This window comes from Rhinolophus sinicus, chromosome 12, assembly GCF_057876585.1.
Source record: "Rhinolophus sinicus isolate RSI-liver-muscle chromosome 12, RSI-T2T, whole genome shotgun sequence".
Taxonomy (NCBI): domain Eukaryota; kingdom Metazoa; phylum Chordata; class Mammalia; order Chiroptera; family Rhinolophidae; genus Rhinolophus; species Rhinolophus sinicus.
The window spans coordinates 20,375,521-20,401,507 of record NC_142512.1 but is presented as its reverse complement, the minus strand read 5'-3'; the positions used below and the strand labels follow the sequence as shown (position 1 = coordinate 20,401,507).

At 37.6% G+C, this 25,987-nt stretch overlaps 1 protein-coding gene and 1 non-coding gene across 4 annotated transcripts in view; one reads left to right on the top strand and one right to left on the bottom strand.

Annotated features, from left to right (window-relative positions):
- Nucleotides 1-25,987, bottom strand: part of SSH2 (slingshot protein phosphatase 2) — a 226,641-nt gene that overhangs the window by 191,706 nt on the left and 8,948 nt on the right. The gene's annotated exons all lie outside the window — the stretch shown is intronic.
- LOC141569063 (small nucleolar RNA U13) lies at nucleotides 11,783-11,886 on the top strand. The gene has a single exon (XR_012492457.1). It is a non-coding gene; the product is annotated as a small nucleolar RNA U13 (small nucleolar RNA).

The following is a 25,987-nucleotide window of genomic DNA, read 5'->3' as shown; positions in this document are numbered from 1 at the left end:
CAAAGCCACACTTAACATACTTGTGCACATGCTGCTATAATAAAAAGCCTTCTAGTCATTCGTTCATTTGTCCATCCATCCATCCATCCATCCATCATCCTTCTGACTGGTTGGCCATCAAACTCACTGAACACCTGCTACACAGGAAACTCTGCTGAACAGTGTATCAGAGTGAACCAAATGTGAATTCCAGTCTCAATTAAGTAGCTTTCAATTTAGTACTAGAAGGGAAAAAAAAGAATTGCAAGGTAGAAAGTAGAGGTTCCTTTCTGCTCAAGATTAGGGAGGGTTTTGTGGAGGAGAGGTGTTTAAACTGGGCCTTGATATGCAGAGAAGATGTGGACATACAGCAAGGGGAGGAGAGTGCACTTCTGTATTCTGTCTGAGTGGAGGTAGCAGGTTGCATACTGTAAAGGGGCGAGATGAAATCTAGGCTTCGTCCTGGCATCCATGATTCTGCTATGAATTCAGCCCACTTAACTCATAAATGTTGAGATACTTCCCACTTCTAAACTGTAAAATAGAGCTAATATTACCCTCCTCCTCGACTGGGATTTTGTGAGGCGTAATTAATACTTACAAAAGAGTAATATTCTCAGAGGAAGTTTCTTTTCCTGAATTTTAAAAGGTAGAAAATAATTTCACACATTACATTTTCTCTCCTAGTTTTTCCTTAATAAGTCCTGCATGAGCCATAGTCACTTTCTCTAGCCAATGAATGAATAAAACTAAGATGCTCAGGTATCACAGAAGTCTGGCCTCCTTGGCTCCACGTCCTAACCTTTCTTGAGCGACCAACAGAGGTGAGACACAACAACTGCCTAGGAAGCGAAACAGAGACACAGAAAACACACTCAGGTGAATTAGGTGGCTGCTACCAGAACATAAGCATCCTAACATAAAAGAAAGTATGTAATTCTCAGGAACTCGAGGGGTCATTACAGATGGATTTTGTTCAACGTACACAGATGAGGGAACTGAGGCTGAGAGAAATCTAATGACCTGCCAAGACTGCCCAGCTAGTTAACGGCAGAGCCAGGACTTCATTTCTGGAGCAGTCCTCTTTGCTTTAGACCAGAGGTTGAAAACCAGGGGCTCACAGGATGAATCTTGCCTGCAGAACTGTGTGGTATAGCCCTCACAGTGTTTTATTATTATTATTAATCTGAATTTTTAAAGCAAGAGATACACACAGACTGATTAGTCACAGACCATTCCCTAAGTATTGTACGTATAATCCCAGTTCACATATTCATGTTCCCTGCCTGGCTCTGGTAGGATGAGTTCTGACCCTACTTCACACAGTGCTGCCTTGTTTGGCACATGAGGAATTTAATCAAGGAAGTTATTTCCCTCCCATCCCAAATTTCAGATGTCAAGTTTGTTTCTTCTGCCTAATATGACCTCATATTTCAGTAATATTTTCATATAAATTATATGTTTTGTGTAGGATTTTATAAAAACACAGAAATAAGTGATATATACTCAAGGTTACAAAGCTAATTAGTGACAAAGCTAGGGCTAGACCCCAGGATTCCTGCTTAGCTCAGGGGTTGTTTTATGAAGCCTGAACCCACAGGTCCAAACGGCATATCCCACAATCATCAACAGCTCAGATCCTTCTTTTCAGCAAAATATTTATATCAAAGTAAAAGTGAACAGACTGCACTCTGAATAATATACTTCACTAGATATATGGGGTCTAAAAGATACAGGGTAGTATCTATGTGCCCATTCTACAGTCCAAGGTGTGATTTTTATCTTCAAATAATGTATATATATAATATATAACCAATTATCACAAATGGAATGTTGGTGAACAGGGTTAAATGACTGCAGATGTTTTTAAAGAATTAAAGACTAGAAACTAGAAATTAATAATACATTGCCAACGTCGATATATATTTGAAGTACAGAAGATTTCCCAAACCTTAGTTATAGTAGCTGTAAAATAAGTTTATTATCAATTGGCCACCGAAGAACAGTAGCATGGTTTTAAAATGAAAGAGAGAAATAAAATCCTTACATTAAATGGAATTAGGGAATTGCAAACCATCTATAAGTCCCTCTTTTCCCAATGTCTTCATTAATAACAAAATAATTATGACAAGTACACGTGGAAGATGAAATTAGAACTTGAAAATGCCCTAGAACTGTAAAAGCAACTCAACTTTCTTCAAAAAGAAAAATATATTACACATCTGCATTGAAAACCAGACTGTATAATTGGCATCTCAAGATGTACCGGAAGTAGTCTGGTTACAGAACTCAATGGCTGGATGCTTCAGGGACACACGCAGCATGGTACATAGCTATTAATTTTGCCTGTCACCTGAACAGCTATACCATGCCAATTTTCTTAACTCTTCCTGAAATGGGAATATAATTTTAAATTTTTGGAAAATGATATTTGGGGTATACTCACTTCCACTACTGGTAGAAGTGTAAACTGATACAACTTTTCTGGAAAGCAATTTGGCACACTTACCAAAATCCTTTTAAAAGTTCACTGCCTTTTTTCCTAGAAAATCCATTTTGATATGCCATATTTCTTTCTCTTGCTATCATCATTATCAAATGAACACAACAAATTTGAAATCATCAAGGATTTATAACTGGCCTTAAGATGCTAGAGACTGAACAAGCTGGAACTTTTTTTCCGCCTCATTACATACTCAGCGTAGCATTCTATTCTCCCACAGAACTTTACAATACATGATTTTTAATAAACATGTTCCAAGCTGGAAGTCTACCAAGCCATCATTACAATTTTTTTCTTAATGGCCAAATTAAATTGTGCCTAGTGACAAGATGAATTCTTATATAACAAAAAGCACCTATTAAAAACTGAGTTTGTTGTTAATTTGTAGAGTTAATAAGCTCAAGAACTGCAAACCCTGAATGATGAGAACCTTTTACATTTTAGGCTATATCTTGGTAATTCAAACATTTTCCAAATTTATGTGAGTTGCCATTTAACTGGGTGTCCGCTATGTGCTGAATGACTGTAAAAAAGAAGAAAAGAAGAATATAAAAAGAAACAGAATATACATTTTCTTACCATGTTTCAGAAAGGTTTTTGCTAATCTGTACAGAAGACAATAGATAAGTATTAACCTAGTAACACATGACATAACTATGTTATCTAAATACCATGTTTCCCCAAAAATAAGACCGGGTAGACCAGGTCTTATGTGAATTTTTGCCCCAAAAGATGCATTAGGGCTTATGTTCAGGGAATGTCATCCTGAAAAATCATGTTGGGCTTATTTTTGGTTAGGTCTTATTTTCGGGGAAACACGGTAGTAGTTATTCATGGGAATTTTTGTCTATATACAGATTGATAAAACTACACATTGGATATATTTTAATTTCTATAGGGAATAAAGAATGAGAATTTCATCCTGTATAGTAAGTATAACAGGAAACAGATATTTAAATCACAGATGATGAGTTAGCTCTTTTCTTATTCCAAACTCTTTATTCAGTGTGCTAGACACCCTCCCCTGGGACTTGGGGACCATCAATTATCCCCTCTCTCACTTTTAAATTCTATCTCTTCCCTCACCCCCATCCCTCCAGCTCATTTCCATCAGTATATAAACATTTTCAAATCTATCTCATACTTTAAAAACAAAAACAAGACAAATCTTCATTTGACCCTACATGCAATCCTCTTTTTCTCCTTCCATTCACAGAAATACTTCCGGAAAGGAATCATTTACATTCACTCTTTCCATTTGCTCAATTTCCCCTTCAACCTACTACAGTCAGGTTCCTCTGTCCTGCCTCTGCACTGAAACTACTCTAACCAAAGTCATTGGGGCTTCCCTATTACCATTTCGGAACACTTTGCTTTGTCGTATTAGATTTCTCAGATGCATTTGGCAGAATCAGACCATTCACTCCTTCCTAAAACTCTACTCTTCCTAAATTCTCTACGGGTCTCCCACAAATTGCTTGCTGGTTGTTCCGTCTCAGTCTCTGCCAGGCATTCCTTTTCCACTTTTACCCCTCAAACATGGGGGCTCTCTGGGTTCTGTCCTTGGTACCTACCGTGTTTCCCCGAAAATAACAGCTAGCTGGACCATCAGCCCTAATGCGTCTTTTGGAGCAAAATTAATATAAGACCGGTCTTATATTACACTAAAATAAGACCGGGTATTATATTATATTATATTATTATAATATATTATACCCAGTCTTGGAGCAAAAATGAATATAAGACCCGGTCTTATATTATTTTATACCCAGTCTTATTTTAATATAACATTTAATATAATATTTAATATAATATTAATATTTAATATAATATTAATTTTTGCTCCAAAAGACACAGTAGAGCTGATGGTCCGGCAAGGTCTTATTTTCGGGGAAACACAGTATCTCCACGGATATTCTTCCAGTGATCTCATCTCATCTCAGAGTTTCAACAAGAGCCTGCAAACTAATCACTTCTAAATTTTCAGCTTGGATATTCTACTGCGTAATGGGAACATATTTATTTACTTAGATGTTCCATAGGATTACATACTTAACGTGTCCACAACTGAACTCATCTTCTTCCCATGAAGCTTTACTTCTTGTATCCTTCTTAACGGCATCCACCATCTATCTACTCAGCCCAACCAACCTCAAAATCTGCAAGAGTCAATTTAGGCTTCTCCTTCTGCCTCACCTCTCACGGTCCATCATCAAGCCCCTACCATTTTCCTTTTTATATTTTTCTCTAATCGATCTCATCCTTTCTACCCCAACCACGTTGCCTTAGTTTGGGCCTTTGGTTGTCCTGGGACTGACTTGGCTACTGCAATGATACACTCGAAATCACAGCTCTGACCTTACCTCTGAGAATAAAGCCCTTTATGTTCTTCATTGCCAAAAACAGTGTTACCTGTGTTAGAGTTACCAAAGCATGCTCATAAAAAATGCATATTCCTGGGCCAGTCTGCATTTCCACATACTTCTAAGTAACTGTGATACAACTTAAAGCTTGAGAAGTACTGGCTAAAGTTTAAGTCTAAATTTCTTACCAATGTACGCAAGGCTCTCCAGGGCTACGGAGGTTTTAAAACCTCCATAAAAATCCCTGAATTAGCTCTCTAGTCTAGCATCTGCATCTCTCTCCCATCAAATGCTTTATTATCTAGACTATTGACTTTTTCTGCACTTATTCCAGTGTCGTTAGGTTCCATACCTTTGCTGTTCTTCCCCTTTCTTTACTTCATCAAGTCAGATTCAACCTTTAGGGAATTATGAAAGAAGGTCCCCCACTAAACTGCTTTTATTCAATCAAACAGGCACTTAGCTCCCAACTCCTATTAACCAAAAACTGGGCTTTCCTGCCATGGTATCACAGAAAGATACTTGGTCTTTGTCCTTGTTTCCCGGCTCAAAGCTCCTAAAACCCTTGGAATTTCCTGAGTGATAAGGGTAATAGGAACATCTTTTGTTCTAATGAGGTGACTCTTGACAGTCCCCTACATAACTTCAGAATGGGGACTAGTGACCAGAAAGATCAAACTTTGATAAGCATCTTGGAAATTTCAGCCCTACCCTCCCACCTCCAGGAAGAGAAGGGCTAGATAGAGATTGAGTTAATCACCAATAGCCAATGATTTAATCAACCCTGCCTAGGTAATAAAACCTCCATTAAAATCCCAGAATAGTTGGGTTCAGAGAGATTCCAGATTGGTGAACACATCAAGGTCCTGGGGGTGGTGGTGGTGACAAACCTAGAGAGGACGTGGATGCTCTGTGCCCCTCCCTCCATGCGCTGCCCTATGTATCTCTTCCCTTTGGCTGTTCCTGAGTTGTATCCTTTATCGTTTGAACCTGAGGAGGGGGATTATGGGAAACCCTGACTTGGTAGCCAAGTTGGACAGAGTGTGGGAAACCTGGGGACCCAATACTCGAGACGGGTGTCTGAAGTGAGGGCAGCCCTGTGGGACGGAGCCCTTAACTGTGGAGTCTGACACTAACGCAGGGCAGTGTCAGAACTGGGCACACGGACCTGCTTCTTAGAGAGTCAGAGAGTTGGTGTCAGGAGGAAGAAACACCTCGTGCTTGCCGTTAGAAACACGTGCATTCTCTGAAGGGGATGGAGCTTATGATTCAGAAAATAAGTGAAATTATTATTATTCTCTATCTTTAAGAATCTACTGCAAAAATCAAAGACATCACACACTCTAACAATATAACTATAAATAATGAAGGAAGACTGGGAATTTCCACTGACAGCATTTTCAAAAACAATCCATAAAGTACCCCATTTGATCTATTAAAATTGCTGACAGGAAACTGAAATTCATTAAGAGAAAACGTAACATTGCTTTTCAAAGTATTAAAATAGACTAAGTTCTAAATCTACAGCTTCCCAAAGGAGAAAGCCCATGGCTATATAAGGGTTACCACCACCACCCTCCAAGCTTATAGCAGTAAATATAGGCTTGATTAAGAGAAATTTTCAAGGAAACTTAAACATCATGATTCAAGTGCATTTTTTATAGTGAATTTCAACATTTATCAGAGGGCCTCTTTGTTTTCTCTTTAAAAACTACCTCTGTTACACAAATATGCTCACTGTTAAAGATTAAAAATACAAAAGTATAAAGAATATGTCAAATATTAAAAACTATCCATAATTCTACCATTCTGGAGATTCACTGTTTCATGTATTATCATCTAGATATACACATATAAAAATGAATATTAAGTAAAAATGAGTTCACACTGTACAAAGTGTTTTAAAATATGTGTATGCTTTTTTAAATCAAAATGTACCATCACCATATATTTTTAAAATTTAGTTTATTATAAATTTAACAAATGATACAAAAAAATTCCACCTACACTAATAAACCTAAAGTTCCCTTTAGAAACCCCAGGCTCAGCCTCCTCCCGTGGTAAGTGCAACTATCAGCCAGATTTTTAGATATATGTATGCTTATACAACTACAGGAATAATGTTTTATTTTACATACACAGTATTATATTGTATTCATTGTTCTGTAATTTGCTTTCTTTACTCAATATGCTATTTGAAAGATCTTTCCCTGTTAGTACATATAGGCTTATCTCATTCTTCGTAAGCATTGCATCATGTTCCAGAGTTTATTTAAGCATTCCCCTACTAATGGATATTTAGGGGTTTTTTTGGTTTTGTTTTGTCTTGTTTTGCTATTACAAACAATGCTATAATGATCATTACTTTTTTTAAAAATAAATTTTATTGGGAAATATTGGGGGACAGTGTGTTTCTCGAGGGCCCATCAGCTCCAAATTGTTGTTCTTCAATCTAGTTGTAGGGGGCGCAGCCCACCATCCCATGCAGGAATTGAACCGGCAACCTTGTTGTTGAGAGCTCGCTCTAACCAACTGAGCCATCCGGCCGCCTCTACAATGATCATTCTTGCAGCACACACTTGTCTACATATAAGAATGTTTTTCTAAGGTAGATACCAAGAAAGGGAACTACTGAGTCATAAGCTACAGGTATTTTAAATTTTAACAGATTCTGCCAAATTGCCCTCCAAAAATGGCTATACCAATTTATATGTCCACAGTTTATAAGAATACTTCTTTCCCTATCCCCTCACATCAGACTTTATCACATTAAATATTTTTCCTAACCCCACTGGTGACAATTTTATCTTATTTTTAAAATTCTCTAATTACTAATGACATCGAACACATTTTCATATAGATTATTTCTATTCCCTGTTCTATAAGTTTATTTTTCCTATTAGGTATATTTTTTATTATTTGTAGGAGCTCTGTCTATATCACGAATACAAAACATTTGCTACATACATTGAAAATATTTCTCAATTATTGCTTGTCTTCTAATGTAATTATTGTCTTTTATTACATTAAATTTTAAATTTTGATACAGCAAAATTTCTTTTAGGGCTTTTGTGTTTTGTGACTTATTTAAGAAGATCTTTCCTTTCTCAAGGTCATAAACATACTTTTTTTCTAATAACTATATATTTAAACAATGTTTGGGCCTATAATCCACCTGGGATTTATTTTTGAAATTGGTCTAATGTGGGGTCTAACTTTACTTTTTTCCATACGGAAAGCTACCAACTCCAGTTGTAGTTCTTGCTATCCCCACTGATTTGAAACATTTCTATCATGTAGTAAATACAGAGAGAGAAAAAGAGAGAGAGAGAGAGAGAGAGAGAGAGAGAGATCTGCATCTATACCATTAATCTTACTGCTTTAGTGCTGGTTTACAACATTTGGCATCTGCTAGGGCACAGCTCTCTCTCTCGTTTAAAAACATCTTGCTATTCTTGAGCATTTTCTCCTCCACATGAATTTTAGAATCAGTTTCTCAAGTTCCAAGAGAAAGCCTGTTGGGATTCTCATTGGGAATGCATGGAAGGTATAAATTAATTTGGGTTACAAATGGCATCTTTGCAATATTAAGTCTTCTCTTTAAGGAACATGCATAGATCTCTATTTGCTCAGATTCTCTTTTATATCCTTCAATACGTTTCATATAGTTCTTACAGATTATTTGTCACAGTGTTGCCAGGCAGAGTAGGCGCTCTGTAAACAGTAGCTACTGTTATTAATTTAGGGTTTAATGGTTACAGTATACTGAAAAACAAACAAGGAAGCTTATTCTAGAAACCACTGTCAGTTTCCCAGGCCAAAACTAAATCTGGATCCTTCAATCCCCATCTCCCTTCCTATTGCTACCGTCCATTTTTAAGAATTACTTTAAAACCAAGTTTTTAAAAATCCAATTTTAGGTAGTAATGTATTAACTCATTAGTGAATACATTTAAGCCTTGAACAGTCTCTGTTCTCTGTTGAACAATCTCTGGGCAGATCCTTAATAAAACACTAAGAGCATCTAAAAATACATTTCCAAGACATAGCATGTACATCACACTTCCTGTGCAGGGACACGGACCCAGAGATCAGTTAACAGAATTATCTCTCAGTCTGTTCTGCATGTCTGCCAATAATTACCATAAAATCCAAGGAACAAAACCCAATTACAGTACTCGTTCAACTACCATTCCATGGTTCTGAAGACACTTTACCAAGAGTATACAGTATCTTTGAACGCTAAAACTGAACAAAACCTTAGAGATTCGACTCATTTCTCTGATGAGAAAACTATGGCCAGACAGACGAAGAGACAGGCCAGGGCCACAGAGTTAAACGACAGCAAAACCACATGAACGGCTGTCCTAACAGGCCAGTGTAGTTTCTTCCACAGCACGCAGCTTGTGTTTCTTTGGGGCTACCTGTTTTACTTGATAATATCCCTATTATGATATTTTGGTAACAACTTAATATAATACTTAGATCAGTAATTGTTATAAAAACAAGCTATTATCACAGACTATATTTAATAACATTTTTAAAAGTCTTGGAGCATGAATTTGGATATCATTATGGAATTGTTTAATGAGGATTACTGAAGGATAAGCTTGAGCTTTGTTAGAAAGCAACAACAAAACCCAGAGTACTTCAGATATACATCCTAGATCTTCTTTCTTAGACCCACCAAAAATGATATGGCATTCAAGATTGGAGTTTAAGCAAGATGGATAAGGCAGGCCAATCTTTGGCGTGTACTATTAAAACAATGGGCTCTGAAGTCAGATGCCTGGATTCTAATCCTGTCCTGCCCCTTATCTTAGCCTCAATTTCCTCATCTGCAAAATGGGGGTGATAATAGTACCTATCCTCAGAAAGTTGGTGTGAGGACTAACTCAGCATAGTACTTACAAAGAGCTCAGAACAGTACCTGACAGAGTTAAGTGCTCAGTAAATATTGGTTATTCTTATTTCTTTCATTTTGGAGAGAAGAAACTTTCTGGTCTTCATAGCACAGGGAACAGACCAATTTTTAAACGACCTTCTGCTTTGGAAGTTAGGGGATGCTATTACTAAATATTAATTTTAGGAAAGAAAGAAGTACTTTCAGCTTTGTAATTTCATATGAAGAAAACATTTCCTTCCCTTTCTTTTATAAAAATGAGGATGATCTTACAAAATGTAGAATTGTTTTTACAGGCTAGTAAATGTGAAGACAATGAAAGAAACTGTGTTTAGACAGAGATTGCACTTAACCCCCCATCAAAGAAAATGACAGATACCAGAAAGAAAAAGCCTAAATCTATGAAGCTCAATACTGGGGAGTCTTCAAGGTCCCAGGGAATGGCTGGAAAGGACTTTGGAGAGAATCAGACATGTATCCTTTTCCCACCAAATTCCAAGAAAACAGCTGGAGTTTTATACACGAGACTTAATTTCATAGCGAAGACAATTTGGGAATTGGGCAACTCCCTGGGGTGGGACTCATATGAACACAAAGTAAAAACATAGTGATTTTTACAAACCAAATATTTTGATGGTTTATATTTCTATAGTCTTAACAGCAATCTTAATCACAGAAACAGTAGAAAAAGTCAAGAAATAAAATTGAAATAACATGTATATTCTTTCATAGGTAACTTACCATCCTTCTAACTTAAAATAATGAAAGTCATTTTATATATAAGTTGTCTAGTTTCTTTAGAAAGAACAAATGGTGCGGGGACAACTGAATAGCCATATGCAGACAAATGAAATTGGACTCTTACTTCACAGCATGTTAATTCAAAATAGATAAAAGAGCTAAAAAAAAAAAAAAAAAAAGCCTAAAACTCTTAAAAGAAAACATAGAGGTAAATCTTCATGACCTAGGATTTCGCAAAGGATTCTTAGATATAACTCTAAAACACGAGCAACAAAAGGAAAAATACATAAATTGGAATCATCAAAATTAAAACCTTTTGTGCTTTAAAGGACACCCTAAAGAAAGTGAAAAGACAATCCACAAAGTGGGAGAAAATAATTGCAAATCATATATCTGACAGGAGACTTGAATCTAGAATATGTAAAGAACTCTTACAACTCAATAATAAAAAGACAAATAACCCAATTTAAAAATGGGCAAGGTATCTGAATAGAAATTTCTCCAAAGAAGATATTCAAATGGCCAAAAAGGGATGTTCAACATCATTAGCCATCAGGGAAACGCAAATCAAAGCCATAATGAGATAACACTTCACACTATAAAGATGGTTAGAATAAAAACCAGATAACAAGTTCTAATGTGCATGTGAGGTAATCGGAACTCTCATACACTTAAGTTCCTTTATAAAGAAATATAAAATGGTGCAGTTGCTTTAGAAAACTGTCTGGCAGTTCCTCAAATGACTAAAAAAAGTTACCGAGTAATTACACTCTTTAGGTAATGAAATGAAAATATATGTTCACATAGAAACTTGCATACGAATGTTTATAGCAGCATTATCCATAACAGCCAAAAGATAACAACAACCTAAATGTCTATCAGTGAACAACAGGATAATAAAACGTAGTATATCCATACAATGGAATATTATTCGATAAAAACGAATGAAGTACTGATACATACTAGATATAGATGAACCTTGAAAATATGCTAAGGGAAAAAAGCCAGTCACAAAAGACAACATACCATCTGATTCTATACATATGAAAGTCTAGAATAAGAAAATCTACAGAGACAAAAAATAGATCAGCGGTTGCTTAGGGCTGAGGGGATAACGTGGTGATAACTAAACGGTAAGAGGTTTCTTTCTGAGTTGACAAAAATGTTCAAAAACTGACTGTGGTGATGGGTGCTCCCATCTGTGAATATACTACAACCACTGAACACTTTACATGTGTTAACTGCATAATATGAATTATGTTTAAATACAGCTGTTAAAAAATAATAAGTCTTATCCTTTTGTAGTTCATAAGTGTGATGATTGGGTGTTCACGCTTTTGCGTGAGGTGTGCCTCCCACAAACCTTGTTACGACATCGGCACATTACCCGTCTGATGTGAGAAGAAAAAAAAAGTCTGAAAAAAATTTTAAAACATCAATCTATGAAAAGAACCTGGACCTGTACTCATCTGACGTGGTTCTAACCAAGAATACTTTTGCTACATTCAATGGAAGAACCAGGCTGGGTCAGACTTAGTGACAGGCTGGAGCCCCTGTGCCAGTGTCCATACATCAGTGCCCACCAGAAACACCAAGAGCCTTTAACATCACACAGGCCCAGACCTCATCAAGAGAGACTTGGTGGGACAGAGATGAGGCCCACAAATCTGCTTTGCTCGGTTCCCACGTTTGTCCAGCGCAGATGGTTGGTGACCACATTCAACACACTTTCATGCATCGTCCTGTCTGGATGAAATCCACCAGACTCAAGCTACATTTCTAAACAAATTCTACAATGCTGAACACATACCCTAGTTACAGAAAAAGAAAAAAATAGCCTCTAAACTTAAGACTTGTGAAAAGCAGTCCAACGGTAACTGCAGAATTTTCAGTCTTCTCATTTGAAGGAAGGGCTATCCAGCTCTAGACAAAGGGGCCATAAATAGCTATAAAAGCACGAGCAGGACTGATTGATTTTATAGCAACTCACTTAAATCAAAAGCCCTCACTGTAGAACACACCACAAATACCTGGTACCACTAACAGAAGAATACTTACTCTTGTACATTTTAATGGTTACAATTCAGAACCTTACATCCTGTCCATCCCATTACTTTTCTAGATTCTAATTAAAAACCATCTTTAAACTGAAGAGACTTTGCACAAACAGTATATAGCTTGCAGATACCTAGCACCAAGCAGCATTTTTAAATGAGAAAAATGGCGTTTAGAATTTTAAAAAGTAGAGAAATAAAATAACAGTAGACATTTTCAATAGTAAATATATATTAAAAAAAAAACTTCTAGACATTCCTTACGTGATATTTCTATCTATCTGGAAAATATAGAATTGCCAAAGCAACTCCCTCCTACCACCTCAGCTAAAAAAAAAGGGATTCTAAGTACAGGAAAGACATGTCCCAAAGCTGATTAACTCCATCCCCTGCGGGCAAGGGGTGACATGCTTTTTAAACCTTCAGGTTTACTCTTACTTTCTATTCAATTCTGAAAAGGTTGGTTTTCCTGGTTTCCTGATATGAAGCAGCAAATCAAAGAGCTACTAGAGGAAGACACAATGACAGTAAGAAGTGACAATAAGGGGAAGATTCAGTACATAAGCTACTATAAAAAGTAGACCCAAACACAAACACCAAAAGCACAATCCTACTTGGAAAAGAAGCTCCTAAGGGCATCGCTGTATTAGAACTCAGTGTAATACTTCTTACTTGGCCGCCCTCCCCCCAATCTAATCTCTCCAACTGTCCTCTGTAACGTCTCTCCTCCCATTTCCTCACAAGCTTGCTCCACGAATCACTGTCTCTTCCCTACTATATCTTCACCCTTTTCTTGCTTAAGGACTCCTTCCCTCTCAGCAGAAAAATATTCTTAAGTCTCTTCCAAATAACACAAAGGAGTCCTTTTTTCTCCCCCAACGCTCTCCTCTAGGTACTTTCTTCTCCTTTTCTTCAGAGATGGGTTTTGGAAAGAACAGCGTCTACTTTCTAGCTCCCCTTCCTCACCACTCATTTCTCTTCTAAGCAGTAGCTGGTCTTCTGACCACCCACTCCACCGCAGCTGCTCTCAACCTCGGTCACTCGGGCCCTCAGAATTACCACTGACTTTCTACTCTTACCTCGGTTGACCTCTCCGAGACATCTGATCCAACAGTGACCACTTCCTTCTTGCAACTCCCTCTTTGCTTAGAGTCTGTGATGCCACACTCACTTGGATTCTTCAGTCCTGGGATGTCAATGGAATGTATGCAAAAAAAGGGGAGGAGGGTTCATGATCAAATAGGTTTGGGAAACGTAGTATTAAAGTTAAACAGGTATCTTTACCATATGTTTTCTCAGATTTCTCACATCAATACTGATGTGCATTGTGATTCTACAAGATGGGGTTCTGCAGTGTTTCCCAAACTTACTTGACTCTAGGACCTTTCCTTCCCTTTTAAATCTTCTATGATAAATGAATTAAGGGACATATTTTGGGTAACATCATTCTTAATGTTCTTTTTCAGTCTTATCTGCAGAGTCTTCTTTCTCCTCTAGCCTCTCAAATGTCCAAGTTCCCCAAAACTCCACTTTTAGTGCTTCCCTCGTCTCAGGCCTTAGTCCGAACCCCTCAGCGCTCCACTTGTTTTCCCCTTTACATTCACAGTAAGTGATCTCATTCACAGCCTCATGGTTTCAACCCCGCGTTATAGTCAACAGGTGATTCTGCCACTTACGGTGTAAACTCGGATCCTGGTTTCCTAATTTATGACATGGAAACAATGATAACTAATTCAAATGGACTACAGGACATGATGTACATAAAAGTATTTACCACAGCATATTGACACATTGACAACGTATTTACACATTTAAGCAAAAGCTTAATAAATGGTCACCATCATTTCCTCTGTCTCCAGCCTCGAGCTCCTTGCTGAGCAGCAGCTGTATCTGTGCAATGGGGCTCTCTCCCTCGGCTGCTGCACATACACCTGAAACTCAGGAAGCTCACCTGCCACCCACCATGGCAACTGTGCCCTCTAGCCGGTGCATAGCAGTGCCCTTCACCCAGATGCCCAAACCTGAAACACGGAAGCCATACTCTAGACTCTTCCTTTTTCAATTACTATCCTTCCCTCTGCTCACCAGTTTAGTATCTAAGTACATCTGGCTTCCCTCCAATACATTTTCGGATGGCTATCTTCCTAAAATGCAAAATCGGATGCCATTACTCCCCTGCTTAAAATTCTTCAATATTTCTTCATGGCTTTCAGGATAAAATTCAACCTCCTAATGTATCATGTAAGGACCTCCATGGCCCATCCTGACCTACACTCTTCACACCAGTCAAATCAAACCACGTGTATTTCTACAAGTGGTCATACTGTCATTTCTTTGTGTATTCTATCCTTCTGTCCACTCCACTTTATTTCTAGTTAATTCCAAATGGTCTTTTTTTATGAGTTTGATTATACGTTATTTTATTCCTATCCTTTAAATTGACTCTGTAACAAATGTAAAACACAGCCTATACATTTAAATATTCATTCTCAACCTATTTAATACTATAAAATACAAGCAATTCACCAAATATGTTTAGGTAAAATTATCAGCCCCAGAATTGTCTTATTTTAGTCATGCAGAAGTCTATAATTAAATGAGATTAACATTCTTTCACTGACACATATTTATTACATACTTATATTCCAGATATTAAGAGAGCTACAATACTGAACAAGAAAAGTTCCTGACCTCAGTCTAATGGGGGACTCTGATACTTAAACAAATAACCCCACTATAATGTTATAAAGATATGCGTATGTATAAAATAAATTTAATTAAAAAAAAAATTTCTATGAGAAAACAAAGGAAGAAATAACCAACCTATGAAAAGTGGTTTCATAGAACATCAAAGAATATAATGGGAACCAATTTCAAATAAAATATTTCCCCCCTCAGTGAAAACTCATGCAATAAATACCAAGATAAATTCCAGTTCTATCGCTAGGGTAGGAACATGTCCCCATTTGTACATCCTAGTAAACACCTGTTTCAAGTAAAGTGATGACTAGCACCCCCTTTCATTCTCATCACTATCCTGGTTTTGATAATAAATTATAAGGTCACCTTATCTATCATCTAGTTCCTGTTCCCCTAAAAACAATCTCAATAATTTGTTCCACTCATTCTGAAGGTTGTTTCTATTATTTAACATCTTTAGAGGAAAAAGCATCTAATTTTGATACTCTGCCTCTGAGATGGGTCAGCTCAAAATACTCTTCAGTTTTATTACCTCTTTCTCCCTCTCTCCTTCATATTTGCTGGAAAAGGACACTGTCTTCTTTACCCCCAAAATTTTAAAAAATAAAGTAAGCGGTAGAGGTATCTAGGAGAGGTAGGCAACACTGGACAAAATCTATGCTAAATTCACATGGTGAATACTTTTTGAGAATCTCTCTCAAGGTAAAAATAAAGAATTCAATTTAAGCGTATAAAATAATAAACTAACAACAGTTTCTTTTTTAGTCAACACAACAGAATGTGCATTTTTAAATCAATGTTCTCTTCAAGTAGTCATCTTGAGAAGTTCTATAATATCCCACTATTGGAAACATTTTGGGAATATCTGTTTGGATATTTTGTGATCCACAAAATATATCTAATTTATAGACCAGCCTAGTTTCCTTTTCTTTTTTTCCTTTACTAAAATTATTAATTTTGTGAATATGGCTCCGTGGCTTAGAGCCCCTGTCCCTGTTCTGTAGCTTCCTGCCAAATCCCTACGACAGTGTTTTGATGTACCATCTGCCCCAGGGTTATGCACCAACCATGTCCTACAGCTTTGAGGGGAGAGACTGATTAAACATTCTTTTACCCCTAGGGCCTGAAATAGAAAGGGCACTCAAGATGTTCTGGATTATTTAATTAATATTCATTAGATATGGATACAAATTATTCTTGGCTATTTCCAAAAATCAAATTCACCTTCAAAGGAAGATTTGCTACCCTTGGAGATATTTAAAAGAACAGAAGGCAACGCCAAAAAGGAGCTCCAAAGATACTAAGCTAATGTTGCATCATTCGCACAAGTGCATTGTCTACTTTCCTTAGGAACCAGCCAACAGTCTTTCAAATATGTAAGCTCTGTTGTGTTTGTTAAAAGCACTCGTCTTATTACCCTATATCCTGGAACTCATTAACTAACTGAAATCTTCCAAATAAATAAAGAAAAACCAAAGGTCCAAAGCCAAATAGGCTACTCTTCATCAACATCTGGCCATAAATGTTTTCTTTTAAAAAACTCTCGAATTCTCTCCAAGAAGACTGCCAATAAATCAGACTCAAAATGTATCAACCCAAAATGTACCAACCCTGCCAAAACTTTACTCACGTTTTAACCCTTTCCCTAAGTTTTTCATCAAGAGTTTCTCCAAATCTCTCTTAGCTTTAGATTTATTATTAAAAACTACTCTTCCTTACTGTAAAAATGGCTTGAATTGAAGTTTTGATACAAGTTTTCTTACAAAAAAACTATAAAAATCTCTAAATCTCTATAACTAGAGAATAAATGTCTATCTTTCCAGTTATCCATGCCTGTCCTCCTTTTACTAGCAAACAGTGTTTCCAGCTATCATGGCGATCGCTATTCAGCTAAAATACCAAAATCAAGTTAGCATCAGACCTAGTTCCATAACCACAGCAGGATTAAAAAAAACATAAAATAGGATTCAGTAGCTGCATTTAATTAACTTTAAATGGATAAATCATCCAATCATAGATGAATAGGTCTCAAAGGACAGTAGGAGAAAAATAATCACAGATAAGAGACTGCTAGATATTTAAAAGTCTTAAAAGCATAAGCTAATTATAACTCATACATTATAAACGCCACACCTTAAATTCCCATGGTCACATGGCAGTGATATTTTAACAACTCTTACTCTTAAGACTTCCTGGAACCAGGTTACCTGTAAACACAGATTCCTAAGAATTCCCAAGATGAGTTAAATTCTATGGGGAAATTACCAGTATCTGTTATTACCAGTGCTCAGACTGAGCAAAGAAACACCACCCCGTTTCTAACATATTACGTCACTATGAGTCACCTTAAAACAAGATTTTCCTCCTTATTTAAAAACAAGACGATCCTATACTAAGCAACAAGTGATAAGGTACAAGTTTAGACAACTTGACTTTCAGTAGAAAACACATGATAGCACTTGAACAAAAGCATATTATCGCTCTTTAGAATTTTACCGTCTATCACTGTTTTATTTTTACTTTCAAACGTTGGATCTTCAAGGAAATGTTCAGAGGTTGCACCCCTGTTCATTGTAATCTGAAAAATAAATACTTCCTTGAAGAAAAGGGGGGAGCTATTTGTCTTCATATATGGCAATTTCTCAAGCTATATTTATGCTTTCTACATGATTCATTATATTTGAGCACCACAATCTGACCCAAGCAACTTAAGTCCCAAAGTACTGTAAGCTACAAATGCCTGTTATTCATAGAGTAAATGTACAAAGACTATCATATTATTGCATTTGTCATAAGTACTTTTTGTCAGTGGTGTAAGATCTTGTTAGATACATGTGTCAACACTACAACAGATCACCTGTAACTATTTATGGCTCAGTGTAGCTTCAGTTGAAAATGGTTAACATCCTTGATGAATGACTCCCAGGTGAATTTCATCATTAGGGGTTCCTGACATCTTGCATTCCACTTACTATCACTTTGTCAACTTTGAAAACCTTAACAACATAAATTTGAAAGGAAGCAAATTTTTTTTTGCATTAAGAAATCACAATATTCTTCTGTGTAAATGATATACTTCACAATTTAAACAATAAAAAAAATGAAAATTAGTGTATTATTTAAGGGGATCATGTTCAGTTTGGACTCTACATTTTAGGCAGTTATGTTAGTTTTCCCTTGAAATACAATGGAAAATCTCACCCTAATTCCTAAAATAGTGACATTCCCTTGGCCACACTCATCTGTGACGGGTGTGGCAGAAAACAAAAATCATCATTGGTCTGTGTTGTACATTGGGAGCCAAGTTGAGCCCGGGACAATCTCAATTTCTTCATCCTCAAACATCACGTGCTGTACCTACAGTAACAACAGCTGCTGTGTTTGAAGGCCAGCCAGGTTCTATGCTTAAGCATCTCACAAATAATAACTCTGGAGTTGCATCTAATGTGCATTTAATGTATGCTAACTTGATTATATGTGCTCAGAAGACAATACATATGAAAACATGTGATAGCGCACATGATTTTACCTACCATTACATGCAATAAGTGCATGTAACGAAGTGAGCACGAGATGGGAGAAAGCATGTTTCCTCGGACAGCCTCAGTTACAGAGTTGTATACCCAAAATAATGCATATTGTTCTTTAGGGGTGATTTAAGAGATCTTTTTTTAAGGATAATTTTGACTCTAATTTGATTTTTGTCTTCTATACTAACTTTAGAACCCTGCTAAGGTGTGGGGGCAGAGCCCCAGAAAGTAGTTTACAGGCTCTCGGCCTCACGTGGAGGGGTGCTGGCTCGGGTAGTAGATGGCCGTCAGCTGTGGCTGATTGGCCGTCAGCTGTAGCCAGTTAGCCAATTAGCCGCTAATATAACTGCCGCGGCTACGGAGGAGAGCGGAGGAGAGCGGAGGAGAGCGGAGGAGAGCGGAGGAGAGTCGTCGGTGGGTTGCGGACAGAGCGGACAGCAGGTCGCCCGTCCAGTGAACCCAGCCTCCAGTGAGACCGTAGTGGTATGACTCCCCTACCTATGGCTCCGTGGGTGTTCCTTTTTGGCCTCACCATATCCTGCGTTATGTGGGGAGCGGGACCAGAGACCCCGCAGGCCTCCCAGCACGACAAATAGCGCAGCGAGCAGGGTCTCCCGCATGACATAAGGTGAGACATCACCGTATCTCATTTGGTTCTCATCAAGACTCTGTGAGGTAGGTGAAACTATTAACTCCATTTTACAGGAGAATTAACATGCATAGAGATTATGCAACTAGTTTGGCAGAGATAGGATTCCAACTTAGGTCTCTCTGACTCCAAAGCCTCTGCACTTAACTACCATGCTGTATTGCAATATTATATACCCATTTTCTAGATGAAGAATGAGAGGCTCAGAAAGATGAAGCAAACTTGTCCAATATTACACTGCTAGCAAGTCTTTATACCAGGATTTCTCGTTTCCAATTCAACACTCTTTCTACATTATACAAAGATGTTTTTTTCCCACTAGGTTACCCTGGAAACCTAATAAAATAACTAAGTGATAGAAGTCAGGAATGAGTAATGGAGTACTAAAATGGGGGGGGGGGGATTACTGATATAAAGTGCTCACAAACTAGTGGCCCACAAGATAAATCTGGGCCACAATATATTCTGTTCAGCCCTCAAGATACATTTCTTTAAATCATTAGTTGTTATGATACACGTTTGACAACAGCCATTTCAAACATCCTTTTCCCTTATTGCCACTCAGTGATTAAGAAGAAAAATCATATACTTGCTTTCCCAGGCTCTCTTAAGAGCTGTAACTATGTAACCTAGTTCTGGCCAGAGACTTAGAGAAGTCAGCTAGGAATAGGGGGTTGGTTTCCAGAAAAACTTTTGCTTTCCTAAGGAAAGGCACAGCTGACTGCTGGCACTGCACCTTTCACCCCTTCTTGCATCAAGCGTGGGTGCACTAACTACAACAGGTATGTTTTATGGGGAGACAAGCATAAAAACGGGAAGCCAGCAGAACAGATAAAGAACCCGGATCCTTACGGCATTGACAAGCAGCTGAGTTAGTCCCGGGCTGTATGTATAGCTTTAGATTTCCTGCTAGATAAACCGAAAATATTCTTGTGGCTTAAATTTGGTCTTTTGTTACTTGGAGCCAAAATCATTCCCAGCTCATTATGTTGCCAGCACTTAAAATGAGTAGATTTCACATAATCTGCATCACTAGTGTTTCTTGAAATAGAAGACTTTTCTGGCAACATTGGGTCTACACTCTCACTTGGTCACAATTGGCAGCCCCGGATGACAGAGTTCATCGTCTCCAACTTACCACGGGCCCCACTTGGCCGGCTTCGCCTGCCTGACCCCCTCGCCACACTGAAACATGTGACCTTTCATGTTATACCTCAGTGTGTGTATAACCTAGAACCCAGGTGTTCCCACGAATGCCTAACATCCTGGAAAACCTCTAATCAATTCCACGTGGTGCGGGGGTTTTACTGCAGCAAAAACTCTCCTGAAACTTCCCAAGAGATGAGGTATCCCGACCTTTACCTCTGGAGCCAAACTCTGGAAACTTTTTAAGTAAAATGAGGAGTTAGAACAACTTCCAAGATCTGAAATTCTGTGAGAACCTAGGAAGCAATATTTATGAACAAACCCCAAGACTTCAATAATAATTAAAGGTCCAAGAAACCTCCTGGATTTCTTACTGAGAAGTAGCAAGGAAGTATAAAGATTACTGTATCTAAAATCCCCCAAGTAAGAAGTTGGGGGTGTGATTCGGTACCCTTAGCAGCAAGGGAAGCTTGCACGACCACTGCACATTACTGGTAAAGGTTCAGAGCTCAGCTGTCCAAAGCTATTAAGCCCAAATTTCACAAAGCTTCAGATGTCACAGGTAAGGGATAATGCTGTGCGACATTTGGTTGTCATTTAGGATAGCTAAATAATGTAGACTTTCACTAGAAGCAATTTCGAGAAATGACACACATCTCAACTGCCAAAAGATTGTTTCTTGTCAATTCTTTGGACAAATGATAAAAATGAAGGACTGAATTATCTTAAATACCACTTATTTGTGCCCACTGAGCATTAAATCTGGACTCATATGTTCAGTGCAAAATTCCACTGCATCTTTATCTAAAAAGAATTGTAACAGCTTTAATGGTAGCTGTAGATAACCACAGACTATAGTTTTCACCATCTTCAAACGTACTTCATTACACATTGCTTCATTACCATTCAAAGACAGTTGTGCCAAATTCAATTCAGGCTGTACAACTTCTCATAGGATAATGCATCTGAAAGTAATTCATATTTGGCACAATTCAGTAAAGACTCAAATATATCACCTATAATAAATAGGCTTTGGAAGCCATGCTATCATAATCTTTTAAAACTAAGTACTGTATGTAATACTGTGCAAGAAGCAAGTAATTAAATCTGCTTAACATTAGTAATAACCAGCAGTTACCGAACACTCACTACACGGGAGGGCTACCGGCTGTGTAAGCACTCTGCATTCAATTAGTTATTTCATGGAAGGCAACAATAATCCTGTAAGATAAGGAAACTGAAGCTTAGAAAGGCGATTTCTCCAAAGTCTCCACCTAGTAAGTGGGAGAGCTGGGATTTTAACTCCAGAATCTGGATCCAGAGCCTAAAGCCAATTTAATCACTATGCTATGTTACAGCCTGCTTCCTTGAACATAAGCATTTACTATATGAAAATCATTATTAAATTAGCCAGAGAAAGGAAACTATCCTTTTGGGTCTGGATTCAGCAGGGAAGGAAAGTATACCAAGGGCCAGTGTAGAAAATACTTTTTTTCCAGAAGAATATAATTAAGAAAGGGTTAGCAGCATGTTTTAAAAAATTCATTATTTCAGTATCACTGTCACATTGCCTACAGATATTGAAGAAATTCTGCTCTTAACTTCCAAAATAGTATTTTGGAAAGTCAGTACGTAATAAATCAAGTGAAGTAGGCAAAAAGCAAATGAGAAAAGAGAACTTTCTAATTTTAGGAAGGTGTTAGGAAATAACTATCTTATATGGCATTTTCTCAACTATTGACCCATAAATTTTCAAATAACATTTTTGTATATTCAAATGACATTTTTTCCAAAGGCAAATGTCATTTCAATGATTTTTTTCCCTTCGTCTTTGGATTCAGGACCATATATGATCTAATTCAACCCTATAAGGTTTCACTGTGGAGTCCACACAACTATTGCAGAAAAGTTATTTCTAATTAGAGAATCACTATTATGGTCATTTCAAAAATGTGAGCCATAAATATAATGCAGAATAAAAAAATACCAAATTAAATGGGAGATTTCAGTATATCAGCAGAATGGAGAAAGAATAAAACAGAACCTCAATCATCCAATTTTCTAAATCACATGTTCAAGATAAGGCAACTTGTTTTAAAACAAGTAGATTGTACTGGCAGTTTAAATGACATAAAGTTTTATTCACAATAAGGACTTAATAAATGTTTATAAATGAATGCAATCCAATAAAGTGGGGGGGAAAAGAAAGTATAAGCTTGGGACCTGTTAAAACACAGTCTTCCTCTAAGAGCCTTAAATCACCTGAAAGGACAGTTGGAAACAAACCAAAGACGAATCTGGTGAGCAATAGCTCTATTTCTAACTTTCGGCAGACTGGCATTCTGAGCAAGCTCATGCAACACAGAGGTCCAAATCAAATCATCCTCCTGCCTGTCAAGTTTTTCATTTCATACCACAGCTATAGTCTGCTAGAAGACAATTTCAAGAACATTCTCGTAAGAAGACTTTTCATCATGGGTTTGTTTAATAAAAATCTCTTAATTTTTTTAAATCTTATAGATTAAAACCCTACAAAATGGTACTTACATGGAAATTTCCTAAGAATATTTTCTTTCTACTAGAAGCCCCACATTTAATGTTCAAGATTCCATATCCTGCAAGAATGTTTGTAGGCAAGTGGAGGAATTCCTGATTTTTCAGCCATACCTTGTCTAACCAGACTTCCTTTATAGTCAGTGCAGTTTCCTTTGAAGTTTAATTGAAAACCACAGAATCAACATAAAAATTCTCAGAGTTGAGAAAGTTGCAGCTTGTATAAAACAGATTAAGAAGTACATCAAAATATTGTGCTCATAGAAAGCTTAGTATAATTCTTTTCAGTACTCTCTCTAGGAAGAAATGTTGTCTTTATTTTCTGACAACGTTCAATAGTAAAAACTGTAATCAAAATGCAACCAAAGTCTGAACCAAAGACCTCTTGTTATGTGAGAGTTAATTCAGTTGCTTTGGAAATTCATCTTTTAAAAGCTGCATTCAATTTCAACTGCCAACTGCTTGGTATAGCTGGATTAGACAAATCATTCTTCTCACCTATTGTTTCCTTGTACAAAGATACATTTAAACCCATGAATACATTCAGTGTGCTCGGATTCTCTATATTTAAAAAAATATCTGTCAATTTCTATTCTATTTTGCCACGATTTATAGCCTTGATCATTACAAACACCAACACATTCAGTCTGATTTGACTACACAAACCACTTGCAATGATCTGTCCTACCATATAACAAAACATCCAATGGATTAATATGCCGCTAAGCATGGCCTAGTAATTGATAAGCTCTCAAGGGAGGGAGATTTTTAAAGATTACAGTTGCATTAGTCATTCTGTATGGTGCTACAGGACCATTACAAAATCATACACAACATACTTTGCCGTGGAGATAAGCAATGAGAGCAGAAATTCTCTAATTTTAAAAAATGAAGCTATTATTGAGTAAAGGAATTTTTCAAAAAAAGAATAAAGATAAAAGAGAAATAGCTATTCATTTGCAGTACATTGTCATAAAGCAAGTATCTGCCCCATCAAATTTGTATTATAATGAAACATTGCTTAATAAACAAATGGCAACCCTAAATCACCATCATTATAAAAATGACTAATACTTCATGAGTGCATGCTTATTTGGTGCCAGGCATGGTGCTAAGGCATCCTCTCATTTAATGCTTACTTCTGTGAAAGAAGTACTATTTATTACCTCTATTTGACAGATGAGCAAACCGAAGAATGGAGTGGTTAAGTGACTTGTCTGAGTCTAGTAAACTATAAAGCCAGGATTCAGATTTAGGCAGACAGTTTCCAGACCCTCCACTCTTAACCACTATGCTGGACTGCTTCATGTTGCTATGGGTATTTTTGAAGACCTAAGAGGAAAGAAATGAAAATACTTTTAGGGCTTCCCCCACCTCTGGATGAATCATTGGCAAGTACTATTTTTATTCTAAACCACAATTGCTTTCTCAAACCCCAAAGAATCAATGAGCTTCCTTAAAGATTAAGATAATATATTAACGAGATGCTGACGTGTGGTTTATTTTAATTCCTGTCTGAGGCATGCTAAATATTGTGATCGTGAAGATGCGGCTCTCCCAGATTGTTCCTATTTCTCTAAAAGTGTCTGAAGCAACAAGTAGAGAATCATTGCTCCCGTGAGCAAATTGCAGAGATGTCTTCCGTTAAACTTCAATAAACATTAATTTCATAGGGTCCCCTATCTGTCTGAATCAGTGAAAAAGAGGTTGTTGGGTTTTTTGTTTGTTTATTTTGCTTTTTAGTTTAAGGGGAAATGTATACAGGTGGGAGAGGAAGAACAGGTGAAGGGTAAGGTGTTACTCCAAACACACTTTCCAAAGACGGAAGCTTCATTACCTGGCTACCGTACCTTAGACAACACTATCTTACAGTCGCGCTGTGGATAAAACTGGCTTCTAATTGTAAATGAAAGGGATCAACATTTAGAAGTAACATATCTTTCAATTTTTCAGCTGTTAAGATCTTTTGCTCCTCCACCTTTCGGAGTCAGTCTGATCCACTTTCCCTATGGGCTATCCCCTTCAGAAGTGATTCTTCTTCCCGCACACACACTTGGTTTGTGCCTCTCCTATTGCGCTCAGAAAACTAGGTTTTCTGATTATACATGCTTAGTTTATGGCTACCTTCCCCTGCTAGACCTGTAAATTCTAAGGCAAGGATAGTGCCTTACATAATCCTACAGTGCTTGAGAAGGCTCTCAACAAACTTCTGTTGAACTGAGTTTGTCAAATACCAAGGCATAAGCAACAAAATGACTCAAAATGCAGTGATTTCAAACTACATCAGGGAGAGGGAGGGGGAAAAGGAGAGAGGGAGAGGGACAGGGAAGGGGGAGGGGGAAAAGGGAGGAGGGGAGAGGGAGGGGGAGAGGGATAGGGAGGAGGAGGAGGAGGAGGAGGAGGAGGAGGAGGAGGAGGAAGAGGAGGAGGAGGAGGAGGAAGAGGAGGAGGAAGAGGAGGAGGAAGAGGAGGAGGAAGAGGAGGAGGAGGAGGAGGAAGAGGAGGAGGAAGAGGAGGAGGAAGAAGAGGAGGAAGAGGAGGAGGAAGAGGAGGAGGAGGAGGAGGAGAAATCAAACAGCACCTAGACATAGAAACTAACTCTTCCAGAAGGTAATTTGGTCTCTGAGTGTGACAACCAAAGTTTAAAACCCAGCTCTGCCAATCCTAGCTGGGAAAATCCAGACACCTCTCTGAAAATCAGTTTCTTCATCTGTAAAATGGGACCAATAACCGTACTCCTTCAAATGGTTGGTACGATGCTTATTGGGTGCTGAACCCTGTGTCCACAGCACAACAAACGCTTGAAACATGGTAGCTCTTAGGACAGTGATATTTTAAAGTTTCTTGCCCATAATCACAAAGTTCA